This window comes from Thermobia domestica, chromosome 3, assembly GCF_964235325.1.
Source record: "Thermobia domestica chromosome 3, izTheDome1.hap1.1, whole genome shotgun sequence".
Lineage (NCBI taxonomy): Eukaryota > Metazoa > Arthropoda > Insecta > Zygentoma > Lepismatidae > Thermobia > Thermobia domestica.
The window spans coordinates 191,639,651-191,665,020 of record NC_137456.1 but is presented as its reverse complement, the minus strand read 5'-3'; positions in this window follow the sequence as shown (position 1 = coordinate 191,665,020).

Sequence of the window (25,370 nt, the reverse complement as noted above, 5' to 3'; positions counted from 1 at the left end):
AGTCAAGTGTCATCTCTGCTAATGTTCTCATTTTAAGGCGATTTCTGATGTAGTGGATGCATATTACAAACAGCTTCACAAGCTCGAATATGCTTATCCTATCGCAAGTGACCCATCAACTTGTGCATCTTTTCAAAGCGCTTTTTCTACACTATACCTTATGAGCTCACTCTGATATTCATTTTTTTTCAGCTAAAGATTACTTGTTCCGGACGTGACAGGGTTTAAACTCGAATATTTCGAATTAGCATATCCAAAGAACAATATGACCTCCCGTACTTTTCACATTTCAACCCGCCCGCTCTCGTCGGTTGTACTGCATGCAAACTGAATCCACCTTTGGATCGATTAGAAATTTCTTCAGTTAAGGTACGAATTGACCACCTTTCAAGTATAAACTTCCATCTATAAAAAAAATTACATGCGTCTTTTGCAACCTTGACTCATTTCATCAAGTTGCTTTATTGATAACGTATCTATCACACTAATCTTTAAGCTATAATCTTCAAGCTTTTTTACTCGCACGGTTCCTCTTGTACTACAGAGTGCCATATCGCACAGTCATATTAACTTATTGAAGGATTTGAATTTCTCAATATTCTCAACTTTTTCTCAACGCTGTGTAAAGTTCTGATAAGCTTCCTCTCTGAAGCAGATTTGTTCACCAATTGTAATAGCTTTTTGACACCTTTCATGTATGAGATTGAATGATTAACAAGAAGAATTTCTGATATCTTATCAATTAAATTCAACACTACATCATTTAGCTGATTTGAAAAGAGTTTGCGTGTCCTGTCCAACGACTCAAAGGTATCTTTTAAAAAGCAGAAAGCTACACCATAAGATGTGCCTGATTAATCGCCAGCAGTTGAGTCTTACGAAGTGTACTCATCTCTAACACTCAACCATACTGTCATTTGGCCTGGTATGTATGCGAGCATATCCATCTCCGTTCACCAGAGCCATCCTAGATCACCAAGTAAATTCCTTCACAAAAATAGAAGCATCAAATCGTCTTTAGAATTCTGCATAGATGATCGCTGCATATAGCGGAATATCATGGCAAACTGCCTACAGTACATTCGTTGCACAGTCCAGCTAAGAGGCTTTTAACATTGGCAATAAAAAAGTCGAAACACAGATATGTGCTTGGATCAATACTTCTGATTGTTTTCAGAGAACAAATTATTACCAAGTTAAAGAAACATTCAGATATTATAGTAAGGGGAGTTTTCGATGTACGTGCTGTTCCTTTATAAATACGAATGCAAGCAGTTCGCACAGGCATGCACTACAACTAACCTGACATAGTAATATTTGAAAAGAAGCGTAGTCAGATTAGGATTTTTAATAGAAACATACACGTTGTAATACACTAAAATCTTTAGAAAAATTATTCTCATTTGACATATCTATAAGGCTGCCGACTGTGGCTTTCTGCAGAAATAATGGTATTACTAATTGTAGATATTACGATGCATTTAGATAAAAAGATAATAACAGTAAATGTTGAGATCCGCCATGATATTTCATTAGGAAGAGTGGAATCAGTTTGCATGCACTACAACCGACGAGAGCGGGCGGGTTGAATGGGAAAGTATGGCAGGACATATTGTCGTTAGGAATGCAAATTTGAAATATTCGAGTTTAAACTTAGTGACGTGCGGAAAAAAAGTCTTTAGCTGAGAGAGAATGAATATCGAGGTGAGCTTACAAGGTATAGTAAAGAGAAAGTGCGTTATTTGATGGAAATGATGGTCACTTGCTAAAGGACATTCATCCCCGAGCTTGTGAGGCTTTTTGTAATCTGCATCCAAAAAGACAGAAATGGATGTCCTTTTAGAGAACATTAGCGGAGATACTAATTAAAGGGAAGATGATTAAAGGGTCTACATTGTAATAGTATTCTGCTATGTCTGACGACAAATATAAATCGATCTTTAAGTGTTGCGGTGAATAAAGAAATAATTTTGAGGATGTACGGGGATGTTCGATTTTAAATAGTGGTTTAGAGTACAATAAACGCGCCAAAAATTCGAGGGTTCCACTATTTAGCGTAACAGTATTGGGAATCAAGGATTTATTTTGCTAACGTTGTGTCTCACGTCGAGTTAATCCCCCAGAAACTTTCGTGCCCTTAATTAAGCACTGTTCAATAATCATATCAATTGGAACTTCGCTTAAAAAGGACTCTTTTCTGCGAATTGTGAATGTTCCGTGAGTTGTTAATTTTCATAGAAAAGATGACCAGCTGCGTGAGTAAAAGGAAGCATTAATTTAATTGCCTTCAAATGAGGTTTTTTGTCCCCTTTTCAATCTAGTCGCATACGATTGGAATACGATTATTACACTCTCTATATACTGCAGCCAAAGTTAAAGGTTCGGAAAATGTCACCGTCCTAATTTTGAGATTTTCTAATATGGTTTTGGCCATGCAATTTCATTTTCTTGTAAATATTGCATATTGATTTTTTCATACAGATCGCAGATCCTAGATATTGTCATGTCCTCCGACGCTTGCAGTGTCATCATCATCACATGCAGAGGGCGCCGAGCAAAGTCTAAAAGTGAGTTCTCAATGATCTTGAGTAGTCATGGCCATTCAGCTTTTTCACTAAAGTTGTCATAGTGTACAGGATACACAAACGTTCTTCTATGCCATTTCCTGTCATTGTGCATTCAATCGTGCCTAGATATTACTTAACTACAAACCTCCTAAGGGGGGGGGGGCAACTTTGGACCGTTCAAAAATTTCTTCAGCTGAGGTAAGATTTGAACACCTTACAAGTATAATGGATCATCTAATATCATAACGCATGTGGATTGTACACTTTTCTTGCAGTTATTTACTTTATGCAGAAGAGTAGAATATATATGGTATTAGTACTTGATGTTGAAATATTAAAGATAAACTGATGCACTACACTGCTTATATCAAAAGAAGAGGTTCTTTATCTCACCATTACACAATCGTTTTGCCGAACCTTTCACAATATGAATAGCTATCCAAAGCTTGTTTGAGAATAAGAAATCGAGTCGTGACACGCGAGTGAAGACTTGATTAAACTTTCCGAGTAAAACAGCATTGATACACCAACAACATGATTGTATAGCATTAGAGGGAAAAAGGATGTCAGAGTGAAGAAATGTACTACGAGATTCTTAACACGACAATGCTACCGTGATATAACATTACTTTTACATTCAAGAACTTAGATATAGAGATTTTTCATCAACAGACATCTGAAACAAATGACCTTTTCTTCTCTATGAAATGTGTGGCACTTAGTTACTAATCTAAGCATATAATGAGATTATATGAAGAGATAATTTGATTAGCACACAGTTTAGTTGCTTTGTGATGACCAGTGTTCCTAATTTGGAAGCGAACACAGGACTACTGGAAATATTTTTTACCTAACCGTCTAAGATCATAACGCATGTGGATTGTACACTTTTCTTGCAGTTATTTACTGTATGCAGAAGAGTAGAATATATAGTATTAGTACTTGATGTTGATATATTAAAGATATACTGATGCACTACACTGCTTATATCAAAAGAAGAGGTTCTTTATCTCACCATTACACAAACGTTTTGCCGAAGCTTTCACAATATGAATAGCTATCCAAAGCTTGTTTGAGAATAAGAAATCGAGTCGTGACACGCGAGTGAAGACTTGATTAAATTTTCCGAGTAAGCCAGCAATGATACACCAACAACATGATTGTATAGCATTAGAGGGAAAAAGGATGTCAGAGTGAAGAAATGTACTACGAGATTCTTAACACGACAATGCTACCGTGATATAACATTACTTTTACATTCAAGAACTTAGATATAGAGATTTTTCATCAACAGACATCTGAAACAAATCACCTTTTCTTCTCTATGAAATGTGTGGCACTTAGTTACTAATCAAAGCATATAATGAAATTTTATGTGGAGATTATTTGATTAGCACAGAGTTTAGTTGCTTTGTGATGACCAGTGTTACTAATTTGGTAGCGAACACAGGACTACCGGAAATATTTTTTACCTAACCGTCTAACAGAAGATCTCAAAAGAACCTAAAATCGATTCTATATATGTCTCATCGATCAGATCACCGGTGTCAGTCCCAAAGTATGGCTGCTTCGGAAGTTAGAATATAATGGGTTCCATATAAAGTTTTTATCATTATGCAATCGTGAAAATATTATTAATGATAGTCCGGAACCGAGTGAATCCTACACAGCTCTTTATGTAAGCCGTAGTAAGCAAAAGGACGCTAATTAAATGCATACTTAACACACAGGAGAATTTATATAAATATTGTATCCGTAAGAACCCAAATCTTTGGATTAAACAGTTTCCATCAGGCTCACTATAAAGAACAAGGTGAGAGCGGTATGGGAGCTAAGTAGATTTATTCAACAGGAAGCACTCTCAAATAGTATTGTAGTTGCATATAAACGGGAAGTATAGAAATTGTTTATCATTGATAAATTAATACTTATGTTTTTTACATACCTTATGCTCACCGTAATATTCATTCTTTCTCAGCTAAAGTCTTCTTGTTCTCTATGTCACTAGTTTTAAACTCGAATATTTCGTATTTGCATTTCCTAAGGACAATATGAGCTGTCGTACTTTTCCCTTTTCAACGCACGCTCTCTCGTCGGTTGTACTGCATGCAAACTGATTCCACTCGTTCTAATGCAAGTATCATGGCGGATCTCGACGTGTACTATTATTATCAGTTTATCTAATTGCATCCTGATATCTACAATTATTAATACCATAATTTCTGCAGAAAACCGCAGTTGGTAACCTTGTAGATAAACCTTAAATCTTTTGCCATATGAAAGTAATTTATCAAACAAATTTTTGAGTACTACAGCGTGTAAGTTGCAATTGAAAAATCCTAATCTCACTACGCTTCTTATCAAATATTACTATGTATGGTTGGTTGTAGTTCATGCTAACTGCTTGCATTCGTTATGTTAAGTTAACAACACGTATCTCGACATTTCCTCTTAATAAAATATCTTAATCTTGTAATGTAATGTGCCATGGATGTACTCGCATACATACCAGGCCAAATTACAGTCAGGTACAGTGTTAGATATGAGTACAATTCGTAAGCCTCAACTGCTGGCTATTAATCGGGTACGTTTTGTGGAGTTTCTTTCTGCGCTTGAGAAGATACCTTTGAGTGGATGGAAAGACACGCAAGCTCTATTCACGTCAGCAATATAAGGTAGTGTTGAATTTAATAAATAAGATTAGATATGAAAGATTTCATCTGAGATATGAAAGATTTCTAAAAGCTAATGCACTAATCTGCTACAGAGGGGAAGCTTACCAGAACTGTACTCACCGGTGAGAAAACGTTTAGAAGATCGAGAAATTCAAATCCTCCAGTAAGCTTAATAAGAGTGTGTGATACGGCAGTCTGTAGTGCAAGTTGAACCGCGCGAGTCAAAGTTACTTCAAGTTTTTTATAGCCTGAATAATAGTGTGATAGATACGTAGCGTTATCAATATAGCATATTAACGAAGTGTGTCAAAATTGCAAAATACGCTTCTGAATTTTTTTTGACGCAAGTTTAACTCTCAGGCTAATCGAAAGTTAAAAGCAGTATCTATTACTTTCTTTGGCTACCGGGACGAGCAAGTACTCGAACACTATTACTAAAAGAGAAAATTCAGGGCTTCTACTCCAAGATGTGGAAAGTGAGCCTAGGAAGTTTTAAATCTTTCAGGTGTACTAAGTGAAAATCTCCAAATGTTAGCTGACTAAAAGAAAAAAAATATTCTGTCAATTGATAAATTTGTTGATGTCTGTGTTCTACACCTGTTCTACCAGGCCTGTATAACTTTTTTGTATCGCGAATCACTGCTTTAAACCACTAGCTTTATAAATTCATCGTCCGGTCTTGTTTCACAGAAGCGGGCCTATGTCTACATCTCATACCTAATAACCTAAACATCTCATAAACGAGATTCATGCCAATAATCTACCTGTGAATCCTAATAAGCTGACGACCATAAGTGTTATAACTGTTACGGAAAATTGTTAAGCTTTCTAGGCCTTCTGTCTGAAAAGCAGCTTGGAATAGTCGCAAATGAACAAGGTGCTGTGCAGTAAGGATTGATTATCCTTGTGTCGTATAAGACCTAGGTCAATAAGTATTAACCAACTGGAATCTACGTGTAGTGTAGCTTTCATTCTTACGCCCTCTTGGATTAAAATGTACACGGAGTCTTTGCATTTATGGAATATCCAAACATTCTTCTTCATAAAGAGTGTTAAACTTCACTTCCTTGTATGAGAGTCGAAAATTAAACGGCAGTTACACAATTTTAAGTGTCCTTGCAGATGGCAGAATCCTCGGAGTCAATCATCTGCTGTTGAACATCTTAACATATAAACAATTAAAAAATAAACAATTGTTAAGGTACAATTGAATGCTACTATAGTACGCTAATGTCATATGTAAATGAACAGGTTTTTGGTGGATAACTTAATCATGTCCTGCTACGGTTTTGTTTTCTCTTCGGGTACCGAAGCAGCTCGTTTTAAAAGATTCCAAAATAACTTAACAGAAGAATACACTACCTTCATGTTTTAAAACTTTTCCTTACACCTTATTTTAAAGTTTCATCAAGTTCGTTTTCATTTCCATTTTTTTAAGTCTATAAGGCGGGGACGAAATCACAAAATAATAATCATAACTGATTGGATCAAACATTAATCCGTTGTCAATGATATTGGTTTTTTACAGCAGTTGTTCGTTATCATCTATATCAGATTATCTTTTGATCTGCCATTTCTAATTGAATTCTCTTGGCAGAATGCACAAAACCTTGAATACTTCATATCGGATTTTTTACACAAACATGTGGCTCAATGATAAACAATTTCTATACTTCCCGTTTATATGCAACTACAATACTATTTGAGAGTGCTTCCTGCTGAATAAATCTACTTAGCTCCCATACCGCTCTCACCTTGTTCTTTATCGTGAGCCTGATGGAAACTGTTTAATCCAAAGATTTGGGTTCTTACGGATACAATATTTATATAAATTCTCCTGTGTGTTAAGTATGCATTTAATTAGCGTCCTTTTGCTTACTACGGCTTACATAAAGAGCTGTGTAGGATTCACTCGGTTCCGGACTATCATTAATAATATTTTCACGATTGCATAATGATAAAAACTTTATATGGAACCCATTATATTCTAACTTCCGAAGCAGCCATACTTTGGGACTGACACCGGTGATCTGATCGATGAGACATATATAGAATCGATTTTAGGTTCTTTTGAGATCTTCTGTTAGACGGTTAGGTAAAAAATATTTCCGGTAGTCCTGTGTTCGCTACCAAATTAGTAACACTGGTCATCACAAAGCAACTAAACTCTGTGCTAATCAAATAATCTCCACATAAAATTTCATTATATGCTTTGATTAGTAACTAAGTGCCACACATTTCATAGAGAAGAAAAGGTGATTTGTTTCAGATGTCTGTTGATGAAAAATCTCTATATCTAAGTTCTTGAATGTAAAAGTAATGTTATATCACGGTAGCATTGTCGTGTTAAGAATCTCGTAGTACATTTCTTCACTCTGACATCCTTTTTCCCTCTAATGCTATACAATCATGTTGTTGGTGTATCATTGCTGGCTTACTCGGAAAATTTAATCAAGTCTTCACTCGCGTGTCACGACTCGATTTCTTATTCTCAAACAAGCTTTGGATAGCTATTCATATTGTGAAAGCTTCGGCAAAACGTTTGTGTAATGGTGAGATAAAGAACCTCTTCTTTTGATATAAGCAGTGTAGTGCATCAGTATATCTTTAATATATCAACATCAAGTACTAATACTATATATTCTACTCTTCTGCATACAGTAAATAACTGCAAGAAAAGTGTACAATCCACATGCGTTATGATCTTAGACGGTTAGGTAAAAAATATTTCCAGTAGTCCTGTGTTCGCTTCCAAATTAGGAACACTGGTCATCACAAAGCAACTAAACTGTGTGCTAATCAAATTATCTCTTCATATAATCTCATTATATGCTTAGATTAGTAACTAAGTGCCACACATTTCATAGAGAAGAAAAGGTCATTTGTTTCAGATGTCTGTTGATGAAAAATCTCTATATCTAAGTTCTTGAATGTAAAAGTAATGTTATATCACGGTAGCATTGTCGTGTTAAGAATCTCGTAGTACATTTCTTCACTCTGACATCCTTTTTCCCTCTAATGCTATACAATCATGTTGTTGGTGTATCAATGCTGTTTTACTCGGAAAGTTTAATCAAGTCTTCACTCGCGTGTCACGACTCGATTTCTTATTCTCAAACAAGCTTTGGATAGCTATTCATATTGTGAAAGGTTCGGCAAAACGATTGTGTAATGGTGAGATAAAGAACCTCTTCTTTTGATATAAGCAGTGTAGTGCATCAGTTTATCTTTAATATTTCAACATCAAGTACTAATACCATATATATTCTACTCTTCTGCATAAAGTAAATAACTGCAAGAAAAGTGTACAATCCACATGCGTTATGATATTAGATGATCCATTATACTTGTAAGGTGTTCAAATCTTACCTCAGCTGAAGAAATTTTTGAACGGTCCAAAGTTGCCCCCCCCCCCTTAGGAGGTTTGTAGTTAAGTAATATCTAGGCACGATTGAATGCACAATGACAGGAAATGGCATAGAAGAACGTTTGTGTATCCTGTACACTATGACAACTTTAGTGAAAAAGCTGAATGGCCATGACTACTCAAGATCATTGAGAACTCACTTTTAGACTTTGCTCGGCGCCCTCTGCATGTGATGATGATGACACTGCAAGCGTCGGAGGACATGACAATATCTAGGATCTGCGATCTGTATGAAAAAATCAATATGCAATATTTACAAGAAAATGAAATTGCATGGCCAAAACCATATTAGAAAATCTCAAAATTAGGACGGTGACATTTTCCGAACCTTTAACTTTGGCTGCAGTATATAGAGAGTGTAATAATCGTATTCCAATCGTATGCGACTAGATTGAAAAGGGGACAAAAAACCTCATTTGAAGGCAATTAAATTAATGCTTCCTTTTACTCACGCAGCTGGTCATCTTTTCTATGAAAATTAACAACTCACGGAACATTCACAATTCGCAGAAAAGAGTCCTTTTTAAGCGAAGTTCCAATTGATATGATTATTGAACAGTGCTTAATTAAGGGCACGAAAGTTTCTGGGGGATTAACTCGACGTGAGACACAACGTTAGCAAAATAAATCCTTGATTCCCAATACTGTTACGCTAAATAGTGGAACCCTCGAATTTTTGGCGCGTTTATTGTACTCTAAACCACTATTTAAAATCGAACATCCCCGTACATCCTCAAAATTATTTCTTTATTCACCGCAACACTTAAAGATCGATTTATATTTGTCGTCAGACATAGCAGAATACTATTACAATGTAGACCCTTTAATCATCTTCCCTTTAATTAGTATCTCCGCTAATGTTCTCTAAAAGGACATCCATTTCTGTCTTTTTGGATGCAGATTACAAAAAGCCTCACAAGCTCGGGGATGAATGTCCTTTAGCAAGTGACCATCATTTCCATCAAATAACGCACTTTCTCTTTACTATACCTTGTAAGCTCACCTCGATATTCATTCTCTCTCAGCTAAAGACTTTTTTTCCGCACGTCACTAAGTTTAAACTCGAATATTTCAAATTTGCATTCCTAACGACAATATGTCCTGCCATACTTTCCCATTCAACCCGCCCGCTCTCGTCGGTTGTAGTGCATGCAAACTGATTCCACTCTTCCTAATGAAATATCATGGCGGATCTCAACATTTACTGTTATTATCTTTTTATCTAAATGCATCGTAATATCTACAATTAGTAATACCATTATTTCTGCAGAAAGCCACAGTCGGCAGCCTTATAGATATGTCAAATGAGAATAATTTTTCTAAAGATTTTAGTGTATTACAACGTGTATGTTTCTATTAAAAATCCTAATCTGACTACGCTTCTTTTCAAATATTACTATGTCAGGTTAGTTGTAGTGCATGCCTGTGCGAACTGCTTGCATTCGTATTTATAAAGGAACAGCACGTACATCGAAAACTCCCCTTACTATAATATCTGAATGTTTCTTTAACTTGGTAATAATTTGTTCTCTGAAAACAATCAGAAGTATTGATCCAAGCACATATCTGTGTTTCGACTTTTTTATTGCCAATGTTAAAAGCCTCTTAGCTGGACTGTGCAACGAATGTACTGTAGGCAGTTTGCCATGATATTCCGCTATATGCAGCGATCATCTATGCAGAATTCTAAAGACGATTTGATGCTTCTATTTTTGTGAAGGAATTTACTTGGTGATCTAGGATGGCTCTGGTGAACGGAGATGGATATGCTCGCATACATACCAGGCCAAATGACAGTATGGTTGAGTGTTAGAGATGAGTACACTTCGTAAGACTCAACTGCTGGCGATTAATCAGGCACATCTTATGGTGTAGCTTTCTGCTTTTTAAAAGATACCTTTGAGTCGTTGGACAGGACACGCAAACTCTTTTCAAATCAGCTAAATGATGTAGTGTTGAATTTAATTGATAAGATATCAGAAATTCTTCTTGTTAATCATTCAATCTCATACATGAAAGGTGTCAAAAAGCTATTACAATTGGTGAACAAATCTGCTTCAGAGAGGAAGCTTATCAGAACTTTACACAGCGTTGAGAAAAAGTTGAGAATATTGAGAAATTCAAATCCTTCAATAAGTTAATATGACTGTGCGATATGGCACTCTGTAGTACAAGAGGAACCGTGCGAGTAAAAAAGCTTGAAGATTATAGCTTAAAGATTAGTGTGATAGATACGTTATCAATAAAGCAACTTGATGAAATGAGTCAAGGTTGCAAAAGACGCATGTAATTTTTTTTATAGATGGAAGTTTATACTTGAAAGGTGGTCAATTCGTACCTTAACTGAAGAAATTTCTAATCGATCCAAAGGTGGATTCAGTTTGCATGCAGTACAACCGACGAGAGCGGGCGGGTTGAAATGTGAAAAGTACGGGAGGTCATATTGTTCTTTGGATATGCTAATTCGAAATATTCGAGTTTAAACCCTGTCACGTCCGGAACAAGTAATCTTTAGCTGAAAAAAAATGAATATCAGAGTGAGCTCATAAGGTATAGTGTAGAAAAAGCGCTTTGAAAAGATGCACAAGTTGATGGGTCACTTGCGATAGGATAAGCATATTCGAGCTTGTGAAGCTGTTTGTAATATGCATCCACTACATCAGAAATCGCCTTAAAATGAGAACATTAGCAGAGATGACACTTGACTTCATTGTAATAGTATTCTACAATGTGTGAAAAGAGGTATCAATAAAAGATTAAATCGATCTCTAAGTGATGCGGTGAATAAAGAAATAATTTTGAGGACGAGCGGGGATTTTCGATATTTAATTAGAGGTTTAAAGTGCAGGAAGCGCGACAATAATTCGAGGGTTCCGTATGGAGGTTACCGGTAAGGCTAAACGGATTATGCCGAGTTACGTCCTTCTTACAATGCTTGAAATTTAGAAGTCAGCAGTGGACATCGGTATTTATTCCTTAATTCCTAATGGCTTAAAGCTAGTAAAAGAAGTCAACAATGTATCCGACGCCGTAAAATCTTGTGTTTTGTACCTAAGTGTTAAGACGAAGCAATAGTTATTTTAGAGCTCTCTAACTCACATTATACAATGGCAAACCTTGTAAAAAACCGTGGATTTACTTCTGCCTTTTTAAGAAAAGGGTATCACAGACGTATAGCTTTGGGAACGAACAGCTGTTTGTTTTAGGTGGGCCCTTGGAATTGAAAAATGTTGGGATACCAAATGTAAAAACCAAGTATTAATTTATCTATGATATTCAAGCAATAGCTATACTTCCCGTCTATATTCAACTACAAAATTATTTGAGAGTGCTTCTGCTGAAAAAATCTACTGAGGACTCATACCGCTCTCACCTATTTCTTAATTGTTATTTTGACACCCATAATGCTTTCGCCTGGTTCTTGATCTTTACACTGATGAAAACTGTTTAATCCAACGAATTGTGTTGTTACGGATATATTATTTATAGAAAGTCTCCTGTGTGTTAACACTCGATGCTATTAAATAGGTAGTTAATTAGCGTCCTTGATGCTCACTAAGGTTTACATACTTATTTGTGTTGGATTCTCTAGGTTCCGGTCTATGGTTAATTATATTTTCCCGATTGTATCCTGTGAAACTTGCTATGGAAACCATTATATTCTAACCTCAAAGGAGCAGCCTTACTTTGGGCGTGAGACCGGTTATCTTATCGGTGAGCGAAAAAAAGAATAGATTTTAGGTTATTTTGAGATCTTCTCTTACACGGTTAGGTAGAAAATATTAACGGTATATTCAGTCCTGTGTTCGCTACCAACTTTGTAACACCGGTCATCGGAAGCAACCTTTTCATAAAGCTCACTGTATGCTTTGATTAGTAACTAAGTGCCACACATTTCATAGAACGGAAAAAGTCATTAATTTCAGAAGTCTCTTCAAAATTCTCCATATCCAAGTTCTTGAATGAGATCACTGTATCATTGTCTTGATAAGAATATCGTATCACATTCGTCATTCTGACATCCTCCTTCCTTCTAACGATATACACTCATGTTCTTGGTGTGTCAAAGCTGTCTTACTCGGAATATTTAATCCAATCTTCATTCGCATCTCGCGTCTCGATTTCCTATTCTCAAACAACCTTTGGATACTATTCATCATGTGAAAGTTTCACCTCAACGATTGTGTAATGGTGAGGTACACACCCCTCCTTTCCATATAAGCAGTGTAGTGCCTCTTTATTTCTTCAATATTTGAACATCAAGTACTAATACTATATATTCTACTTTCTCACATACAGTAAATATGTGCAAGAAAGTGAACAAAGTACTTGTGTAATGACATTAGATCATCCATTATACTGGAATGGTCTCAAATTGTACCTGCAGCTGAAGAAATTTTTGAACTGTCCAAAGTTGTACCGCCCATAGGAGGTTTCCACTTCAGTAATTTCTAGGCATGATTAGATACATTATGTCAGCAAATGGTATAGAGGAACATTCGGGTATCCTGTACACTATGACAACATTAGTGAAAATTCTGAATGTCCATGCCTACTCAACATCATTGAAAACTCACTTCTAGACTTAGCTCGCCGACGCTTACATGTGTTTATGGGAACATTAACAATCATCGGAGGAGATGCCTAAAACTGGGATCTTGGATCTTATTGAACAATGTCTGGACGAGGAAATCAATATGCAACATTTACAAGAAAAAGAAACTGCATGACAAAAACCATATTAGGGAACCTAAAAATTGAGACGGTGACCTTATCCGAACCGGCGAACTTTGGCTAGTGTATATAGAGGAGGTCGTAATCGTATTGCAATTCATCAAAGCGACTAGACTGAACAGGAAACTAGAAAATTTATTTGAAGACTATTAAATCAATGCTTCCGTTCTCTCAAGCAGCTGGTCATCTTTTCTATGAAAAATTTGCACATCACTATACTCAACAGATGGATACCCTGGAGGCAAATAAAGGGAGAAGTAAATCCACGGTTATTTAAATGTTACGCCATTGCATAATTTGAGTTAAGGAGATTTAAAAGCACTACTGGTTTGTTTTTGAGACCTAGGTACGCAGCACAAAATACTGCGGCCTCCGATTAGTTGTAGAATGTCTTTACTAGTTGTAAGCGAATAGAAATTAAAGAATACAAGCCGATGTCCACTGATGATTTCAAATTACACAGCAATGTAAGAAGGAGTTAATCCGGCATAAGCCGTTTAGCCTTACCGGGCACCTCGAAGTAGGACCCTCGAATTATTGGCACGCCTGTTGCACTCTAAACCAGTATTTAAAAATCGAACATCCCCGTACATCCTCAAAATTATTTCTTTATTCACCGCAACACTTAAAGATCGATTAATATCTGTCGTCACACATAGTAGAATACTATTACAAAGTAGACAAGTATCATTTCGCCTTCAATTAGTATCTCCGCTAATGTTCTCCTTTTAAGGCGATTTCTGTGTTTTTGGATGCAGATTACAAAAACACTCACAAGCTCGAGTATGCCTGTCCTATAGCAACTGACCTTCAACTTGTCCATCAAATAACGCACTTTCTCCTTACTATACCTTATGAGCTCACCTCGATATTCATTCTCTCTCAGCTGAAAACTTTTTTTCCGCACGTCACTAAGTTTAAACTCGAATATTTCGAATTTGCAAGTCCTAACGACAATTTGACCTGCCATACTTTCCCATTCAAACCGACCGCTCTCGTCGGTTGTAGTGCTTGCAAACTGATTCCGCTCTTCCTAATGCAAATATCATGGCGGATCTCAACATTTACTCTTATTATCTTTTTATCTAAATGCATCGTAATATCTACAATTAGTAATACCATTATTTCTGCAGAAAGCCACAGTCGGCAGCCTTATAGATATGTCAAATAGGAGTAATTTTTCTAAAGATTTTAGTGTATTACAGAGTGTAAGTTTCAATTAAAAATCCTAATCTGACTACGCTTCTTTTCAAATATTACTATGTCGGATTAGTTGTAGTGCATGCTAACTGCTTGCATTCGTTTTTATAAAGGAACAGCACATATATCGACAACTCCCCTGAGTATAATATCTGAATGTTTCTTAACTTGGTAAAAATTTGTTCTCTGAAAACAGTCAGAAGTATTGATGAAAGAACATATCTGTGTTTCTATTTTTTTATTGCCAATATTAAAGGCTCTTAGCTGGACTGTGCAACGAATGTACTCTAGGCAGTTTGCCATGATATTCTGCTATATCAGCGATCATCTATGCAGAATTCTACAGACGATTTGAAGCTTCTATTTTTGTAAAGGAATTTACTTGGTGATCTAGGATGGCTCTGGTGAACGGAGATGGATATGCTCGCATAGATACCAGGCCAAATGACAGTCTGGTTCAGTGCTAGAGTTGAGTACACTTCGTAAGACTCAACTACTGGCGATTAATCGGGTACATCTTGTGGAGCAGCTTGCTGCTCTTGAGAACATAAGTTTGAGTCGATGGACAGGACGCGCAATATCTATTCACGTCAGCGAGATAATGTAGTGTTGAATTTAATGAAGAAGATCTTTAATAAATAAGATCATTCCGTCTTAGATAGGAAAGGTGTCAAAAAGCTAATACAGTTGGTGCACTCATCTGCAAGAGAGGGAATGCTTAGCAGAACTTTACTCACCGGTGAGAAAACGTTTACTAAATCTAATAATTCAAATCCTCCAGTAAGCTTAATAAGGGTGTGCGTTATGGCAGTGAAAATAGCGCTTAACATAATTTTATACGTACTTAAAGCAGATTTGTGTTGCCATTTTGTCCACACCATTGCGTGTAGAAGGACTCTTCTTTCTACGTGTGTGGTTTAAAACTCAGGACAATAGAGTTTGCAATATTCAGAGCAGTCGAATTGAGATTCTTGCGCATTGAGATATTATCACAGAAGGAAGGTGGCATTAGCACAACGTGTCGCTCTGATGAAAAATTGATACCCACAAAATTCTGTAGAACTTCTGTTATCGTAACAGTATTTGGGAATCAGGGATTAATCTTGCTAACGTTGTCTGACGTTGAGTTAATCCCCCAGAAAATTTTGTGGCCTCTGTTAAGCACTGTTCGATAATCTTATCACTTGGAACTTCTCTAAAGAAAGCCTCTTTTTCTGCGAATTGTGAATGCTCCTTGAGTTGTTATTTTCTTCTAAACCTCTGATACCGTAACCTCTAATCAATTACAGTCCGCTCCAACAGTTGAGTATAGTGATGTGCAAATTTAGCATAGAAGATATGACCTGCTGCGTAAGAAAACGGAAGCATTAATTTAATAGCATACAAATAAAGTTTCTAGTCCCCTGTTCAACCTACTCCCTTTGGATGAATTGGAATACGATTATGACCTTCTCTATATACTGCAGCCAAAGTTTACGGTTCGGAAAATGTCACCAACTTAATTTTGAGAGTTCCTAATATGGTTTTTGACATGCAAATTTATTTTCTTGTAAGTGTTGCACATTGATTTCGTCATCAAGACATTGTTGAATAAGATCGCAGATCCTAGATTTTGTCATCTCCTCCGACGGTTGTAAATGTCTTCATTACCACATGTAAAGGTCCCGGAGCAAAGTCTAGATAAAGTTCTCAATGATCTTGATTTGGCATGGCTATTCAACATTTTTACTAATGTTTTCATAGTGTACAGGATACCCAAAAGTTCTCCTATACAATTTCCTGACATAATGTATCGAATCCTGCTTAGAAATTACTTAACTGAAAGCCTCCTAAAGGCGGTACAACTTTGGACCGGTATGAAATTTCGTTAGCTGCAGGTCCGAATTGAATACCTTTCCATTATAATGGCTGATCTAATGTCATAACGCATGTGCTTTGTTCTCTTTTCTTGTCTTATTCACTGTATGCGGAAGAGTAGGATATACAGGATTAGTACTTGATGTTCAATATTTAAGTAATAAAGAGCCAATACACTGCTTTTATGAAAAGGAGAGGTGTGGATCTCAGCATTACACAATCGTTGTGGCGAAGCTTTCACAAGATGAATAGCTATTCAAACGTTGTTTGAGAATAGGAAATCGAGACGCGAGATGCGAGTGAGGATTTGTTTAAATCTTCCGAGAAAGACAGCATTCAAACACCAAGAAATTGAGTGTATTCCATCAAAGGGAAGAGGATGTCAGACTGACGAAATGTGATACAATTTTCTTATCAAGACAATGCTACCGTGATATCAGATTACTTTTTATAAAGAAGAACTTGGATTTGAAAGTTTTCATCAAGAGACTTGTGAAATAAATTACTTTTTCTGATCTATCAGATGTGTGGCACCAAGTTACTAAACAAAGCATAAGGTGAGATTATATGGAAAGATTATTAGTTGGCCCACCGCTTGGTTGCTTCGTGATGGTCAGTGTTACTAAGTTGGTGGCGAACACCGGACTGACTATACCGTAAATATTTTCCACCTAACCGTCTAACGGAAGATCTCAAAAGAACCTAAAATCGATTTTTTATTCGTCTCATCGATCAGATCATCGGTCTCAGACCGAAAGTAAGGCTGCTTCGATGGTTAAAGTATAATGGGTTTCATAGAAAGTTTGTCATTATGCAATCGGGAAAATAATGTTAATGATAGACCGGAAACTAGTGAATCCTACACAACTATGTGTGTAAGCCCTGGTGCGCAGCAAGGACGCTAAGTGGCAATGGAAAGTGCCGAAAGAGAAATAACAGCTTTGGGGTAATATCTGCAACGATCAAATTTTATTCTGCCCTGAAGCCACGACTAATCAATTACAGTCCTTGAGGAACTTGGAGATCTAACTAGAGGGACCATAGTTTACAAACAGTTTTCGAAGAAATAAAGGTAGCTGTATATGGACAACAGTAATAGAAGAAACTAGAAACGGGAAATCTATAGCTGTTGTTCGGTGTGATTGAGATCTTTTAAGCAACATAGTAGAAGACTTGATGAGGAGTTGCTGATTTTCTTGTAGCCACATACAATCAGAACAGAAAGGAAATGCTACAAAATTAATAAATTTAAAGAAATTTTAGCGTCATTAAAAGATTGCTTTCACTTTTTTCATGATGCAACAGGCTGTGACACGAACTCAGCTATACTCAGGACTGAATAGTTCCAGCCTAAAAGTTCCTTCAAAAAGAAGAGTTCTGAAGGTTAGACAGTCTTCAACCAACCAAATGTGAATCCTGACAAAGTGGTTCCGTTAGAAATTCCTTATTCGCCTGTATGCAGATGGAAAAATGCCCTCCCTGGTATAAGCCATATCAGATATAACAAGAAAGTAGTAACAAAGCTTCAGTATGGCCACTTTTCCCATTACTAACACAGCAGCTGTGCAGCATTCAATCCGGAAGTACCTCCAATTAGATGAGCGAAATTGTCTTAATATGAACCCAATCGAAAGAGGTGGTTTGTGAAAGCGGATATGGAAATTCCAAGGACTTACACAGCTAGCATCAGCTCCAACCAGATAATCCTACTTACCTGTAGATAAAAAGTAACTGCAAGATAGGATTGTGAACGAGCCACACGTTAGTGTAAAATAGCCGATATGAAGTATTCAAGCGAACTCTGCATTCTGCCAAGGGAGTTCGTGTACGAATGGCAGGTCGGAAGACAATCTGATATAGATGATGATGTACAACAGATGTTAAAAATAATTATGTCATTGACAACGGTTAATTGTTGATCCAATCAGTTATGATTATTATTTTGTGATATCGTCCCCGCCTTATAGACCTGAAAAAATGAAGTAGATCTTGTTGAAACTTTAAATGAAGGTGTAAGGACAAGGTACAAAATGATGGTGATTTATTTTTTAGTTAACATATTTTGGAATCATTTAACACGAGCTGCTTTGGAATCATTTTATACGAGCATATCCACGGCCGTTGACCAGGGCCATCCTAGATCACCAAGTAAATTCCTCTACAAAAATAGATGCACCAAATCGTCTGTAGAATTCTGCTTAGGTGTTCGCTGCATGTAGCTGTATATCATGGCAAGCCTAGTGTGCATTTTTAGTAGGGCAAGAAAGTCGAAATACACAGATATGTGCCTAGATCTATATTTGAGACTGTTTTCAGGAAACCTAGTATTACTAAAATACCGAAACGTTCAGATAACATTTTACTAAAAGGAGATGCGGAGATACTTGTTATTGTCTTATCATAACGAATGCAAGTAGTTAGCATGCGCAACTACTAACCATACATAGTAATATTTGATAAGAAGCGTAGAGAGCAAGCAAGCGCCCAAAAATGTCTGTAGAATTCTTCATAGATGATCGCTGCGTATAGCGGAATATTATGGCAAACGGCCTAGAGTACATTCCTCGCACAGTCCAGGTAAGAGCCGTTAACATTGGCAAGAAGTTAGTTGAAAGACTGATATAGATCATCTAACTTCTTGATGTATACTTCAGACTGTTTTCAGAGAAATTGTATGACGAAGGTACACAAACAGTCAGATATTTTACTAAGAGCGTAGTGAGATTATAATTTTTAAATTGCTACTTACACGCTAATTTTAAAATTTTTTTAGAAAATTATTTTCATTTACCAAAATATTTGATTTATCTACAGGGCTGCCAACTGTGGTTTTCTGCAGAAATAATGTATTACTAATTGTACATATAATAATAATAAGAGTAGATATCGAGATCCGCCATGATACTTGTATTAGAACGAGTGGAATCAGTTTGCATGCAGTACAACCGACGAGAGCAGGTGGATTGAGATGGGATAAGTGCGGCAGCTTATATTGTTCTTAGGACTTGCAAATTCGAAATATTCGTGTTTAAACCCAGAGACGTGCGGAACAAGAAGCCCTTGGCTGAGACAGAATGAATATCACGGTGAGCTCATAAGGTATAGTAAACAGAAAGCGCGTTAAAATGATGGACAAGTTGGTGGGCCTCTTGTGTTACGACAACCATCGCTGAGCTTGTAAAGCTTTTTGTAAAATACATCCACTACGTCAGAAATAGTCTTAAAATGAGAACATTAGCAGAGATGTAACTTGACTTCAGTGTAATAGTATTCTATAATTTCTGAAAACAGATATTAATAAGAGATTATATCGATCTCTAAGTGATGCGGTGATTAAAGAAATAATTAAGAGGATGGACGGGGATATTCTATTTTTAATTAGTGGGTCAGAGTGCAACAGGCACGCCAATAATTCGAGGTGTCTATTTCGATGGGTCCGGTAAGGCTAAACGGCTTATGCCGGCTTATGTTCTTCTTACAATGCGGTGAAATTTAGTAGGCAGCAGTTACATCGGCATCTATTACTTGATTCCTATTGGCTTACAGCTAGTAAAGGAATCCAAAAATGAATCCAAAGCCGTAAGATCTTGCGTTGAGTACCTAGGTCTTAAAAACGAAGCAGTAGTGCTTTTAGAGCTCCTTAACTCTCATTATACAATGGCGTAGCATTTAAAAAATCGTGGATTTACTTCTCCCTTTAATAAGACGAGGGTATGACAGACGTATAGCTTTGGGAACAATCAGCGGTTTTTATTAGGTGTGCCCTAGGGATTGAAAAATGTTGGGATACCAAATGTAAAAAAAAATTAATATTAATTTAACAATTACAATCAAGTAATTGCTATACTTCCCGTTAAAATGCTACTATAATACTATTCTAGAGTGCTGCTGAAGAAATCTACTTAGCACCCATAACGCTCTCACCTGGTTTTTGATCGATAGCCTCATAGTAACTGCTTAATCCAAAGAATTGTGTTCTTAAGGATATACTATTTAAAGAAAGTCTCCTATGAGTTAATACTCGAGGCTATCAAATATCCATTTAATTAGCGTCCTTGCTGCTCACTAGGGCTTACATACAGAGTTGTGTAGGATTCACAAGGTTCCGGTCTATCGTTAATAATATTTTCCCGATTGTATTCTGTAAATCTTAATATGCAACCAATTATATTCCAACCTCCAAAGCAGCCTTACTTTGGGTCTGAGACCGGTGAACTGATTGATGAGCCAAATAAAGAATCGATTTTAAGTTCTTTTGAGATCTTTTCGTACACGGTCAGGAGGAAAATATTTACGGTATAGTCAGTCCTGTGTTCTCTATCACTTAGTAACACTGGTCATCGGAAAGCAACGAAACTGTGGCCTAAGAAATTAGCTTCTCATATAAACTAACTGTATGCTTTGATTTCTAAGTGATTGATTTGATTGATAAGTAACTAAGTGATACACATTTCTAAAAGCAGAAAAAGTCACTTGGTGAAAATTATAGATTATTAGAATTTTAGAATTGTATCACGGTAGAATTGTCTTTATAAGAATATTGTATTACATTTCGTCATTCTGACATCCTCTTCCCCTCTTATGCTATACACTAAGGTTCTTGGTGCGTCAATGCTGTCTTAATCGCAAGATTTATACTAATACTAAGATATATTCTACACTTTTGCATACAGTAAATAAACCCAAGAAAAGTGAACAAAGCACGCGTTATGGCAGATTCGATTGTGGCAGATATTTCCATTTTCCATGTCTAATTGTAATTTATATCCATAACATATAAGGTGAAAATAGAGTTTAAATGATTTAATTCGTACTTAACGCAGAATTGAGTTACCATTTTTCGTCCACACCATTTCGTGTTGCAGGACTCTTTCTTGTACGTGTGGGTTTTAAAACACAAGACAATACAGACTCTGCATATTCACCTCAGTCGAATTGACATTCTTGTGAATTGAGATATTATCACACAAAGAAGGTGGCATTTGCTTAACATGTCGATCTAATGATAAACTGATACCCACAAAAGTCCTTTCAATCTTCTGTAACAGTATTTGGGAATGAAAAATTAATCTTGGTAACATTGTATCTGCCTTTCAGTTAAACCCCGAGAAAATTTCTTGGCCTTCATTAAGCATTGTTCGATAATTATATCACTTTGACCTTCGCTCAAGAAGGCGTCTTTTTCTGCGAATTGTGAATGTTCCTTGAGTTGTTAATTTCTTGTAATCCTCTGATACCGTATTTGCCTCCAGGGTTGAGTATAGTGATGTGGAATTTTTTCATAAAAAAGATGACCAGCTGCGTGAGAAAACGGATGCATTAGTTTAATCGAATACAAATGATGTTTCTAGTCCCCTGTTTAATCTAGTACCTTTGAATGAATTTCATTACGATTATGACTTCTATATTCTGCAGCCAATGTTAACGGTTCGGAAAATGTCACCATGTTAATTTTGAGATTTCCTAATATGCTTTTTCACTTACACTTTCATTTTCTTGTAAATGTTGCAGATTGATTTTGTCATTCATTGTTAAATAAAATAGCAGATTGTAGATAATGTCATTTCCTGCGAGGATTGTGTGTTCATCACCACATGTAAAGATCCCGGAGCAAAGTCTAGAAGTGAGTTCTGAATGATCTTGAGTAGCCATGGCCATTCAGCATTTTCACTAAATTTGTCATAGTGTACAGGATACTCCAAAGTTCTTCTATACCACTTCCTGAAGCTATACCATTATTGGCGCTCTTGGTGCACTCTAAACAACTAATTAAAAATCGAACATCCCCTTGAATCCTCAAAATTATTTCTTAAATCACCGCATTACTTAGACATTGATATAATTTTTTATTAATATCTATTTTCAGACATTGTAGAAAACTATTACAATGAAGACAACTGATATCTCTGCTATCGTTCTCATTTTAAGACGATTTCTGACGTACTGGATGCATATTACAAAAAGCTCCACAAGCTCGGGGATGCTTATCCTATCGCAAGTTACCCATTAACTTACCGAACATTAAACGAACTTTCTCTTTACTATACTTTATGCTCACCTTCATATTCATTCTTTCTAAGCTAAAGATTTCTTGTTCCACTCGTCACAGGATTTAAACTCGAATATTTCGAAATTGCAAGTAATAAGAAAATTTGAGTTGCTACACTTTCCCAATTTCAACATGCAAGCTTACTTTCGTTTACTGCATGCAAATCGTTTCCACTCGTTCTAATGCAAGTATCATGGCGAATCTCGACACGTACTCTTAATATCTTTTTATTTAAATGCATCCTGATATCTACAATTAGTAATATCATCATTTCTGCAGAAAGCCACAGTCGACATCCTTGTAGATAAACCTTAAAATCTTTTGCTATATGAAAGTAAATTTTCAACAGATTTTAGTCAATTACAGCGTGTAAGTTACAATTGAAATATCCTAATCTCACTACGCTTGTATGTCTGATTGATTGTAGTGCATGCTAACTGATTGCATACGTTTTGATAAGAGAACAAGACGTATCTCTACATCTCCTCTTAATAGAATATTTGATTGTTTCTCCAATTTGGTAATACAATGTTCTCTGAAAAAAGGCTGAAGTAACGATCTATGCTCATATCAGTGTGATTCGACTTTCTTATTAACCAAAGTTAACGGCTCTTAGCTGGACTGGCCAAAAATGTACTGTAGACAGTAGACTCTTCCTTTTACGTGTGGGTTTTAAAACACAAGACAATACAGACTCTGCATATTCACCTCAGTCGAATTGAAATTCTTGTGAATTGAGATATTATCACACAGAGAAGATGGCATTAGCCTAACATGTCGATCTGATGATAAACAGTTAAACCCCGAGAAAATTTCTTGGCCTTCATTAAGCATTGTTTGATAATTATATCACTTGGATATTCGCTCAAGAAGGCGTCTTTTTCTGCGAATTGTGAATGTTCCTTGAGTTATTGAGTTCTAGTAATCCTGTGATACCGTATTTGACTCCAGGGTTGAGTATAGTGATGTGAAAATTTTTCATAGAAAAGATGACTAGGTGCGAGAGAAAACGGATGCATTAGTTTAATGGAATAGAAATGATGTTTCTAGTCCCGTGTTTAATATAGTCCCTTTGGATAAATAGCATTACGATTAGACCTCTATATTCTGCAGCCAATGTTAACGGTTTGGAAAATGTCACCATCTTAATTTTGAGATTTCCTAATATGTTTTTTCACATGCACTTTCATTTTCTTGTAAATGTTGCACATTGATTTTGTCATCCAGACATTGTTAAATAAAATAGCAGATCGTACATTTTGACATTTCCTGCGAGGATTGTAAGTGTGTTCATCACCACATGTAAAGATCCCGGAACAAATTCTAGAAGTGAGTTCTCAATGATGTTGAGTAGATATAGCCATTCAGCATTTCCACTAAATTTGTCATAGTGTACAGGTTATACCAAAGTTCTTCTATACCATTTCCTGAAAATTTATTGAATCGTGACTAGAAATTACTTAAGACGAAAACCACCTAAAGGCGGTAACTTTGGACAGTTCAGAAATTTCTTCAGCTAAAGTACTATTTGAAACCTTTCCAGTACAATATCTGATGTAATATCATAACGCATGTGCTTTGTTCACTTTTCTTGAAGTTATTTACTGTATGCAGAAGAGTAGAAAACATAGTATTAGTATTTGAAGTTGAAATTTTGAAAAAATCAAAGAAAAGGTGTGTATCTCACCATTACACAATCGTTGTATCGAAGCTTCGAAAGATGAATAGCTATCCAAAAGTTGTTTGAGAATAGGAAATCGAGACGCGAGATACGATTGAAGATTTCATTAAATCTTCCGAGTAAGACTGCATTGACACACCAAGAACATGAGTGTATTGCATTACAGGGAAAGTGGATGTCAGAATGAAGAAATGTGATATGATATTCTTATCAAGACAATGCTACCGTGATATAAGATTACTTTTACATTCAAACACTTGAATATGAAGAATTTTCATCAATGGACATCAGAAATCAATGACTTTTTCTGCTGTATAAAGTTGTGGCACTTAGTTACCAATCAACGCGTACAGTGATCTTATATGAAAAGATTGTTTGATTAGGTCACAGTTTGGTTGCTTTGTGATGACCAGTGTTATTAATTGGTACCTAACACAGGACTGACTATACCGTAAATGTTTTCCAGCAAACCGTCACGGGAAGATCTCAAAAGAACCTAATATCGTTTCTATAATTGTCTCATCGATCAGATCACCGGTCTCAGGCCCAAATTAAGCGTGCTTCGGATACATAGCAAGAATGGGTTATATAGCAAGATTTTTCATTATGCAATCGGGAAAATAATATTAATGATAGACCGGAACCTAGTGAATCCTTCACAACACTGTATGTAAAGCATAGTGAGCTGCTGGGACGGTAATTAAATGCATATTTGTCAGCCTTGGGTGTTAACAAACAGGATAATTTCATTAAATAATATATCTGTTGGAACACAACTCTTTCGATTAAACAGTTTCTATCAGGCTAAAGATCAAGAACAAGGTGAGAGCGTTATGGGTGCTAAGTAGATTTCTTCAGCAGGAAGCACTCTCAAATAGTATTGTAGTTGCATATAAACGTGAAGTATAACAATTGCTTGATTATCATTTATAAATGCATTTACCTGATATTTTCATTTTCTTAATATAAGTCCCCTACCCTGGGTTAATTGTGGCTACCGCGGTTTCAGGTAATCAACTCTCGACAGTTTGTTGACAGATATTCCACAGTTCATGTTTTTTCTCGTTACAAGAACACTTCTAGTTGACTCTATTCATGGTGAATTACTGAACTTAAACATTTACAATTATTAAAAAATGAATAATTATTTTTATACATAAAAAGGCATTACAGTTGAGTA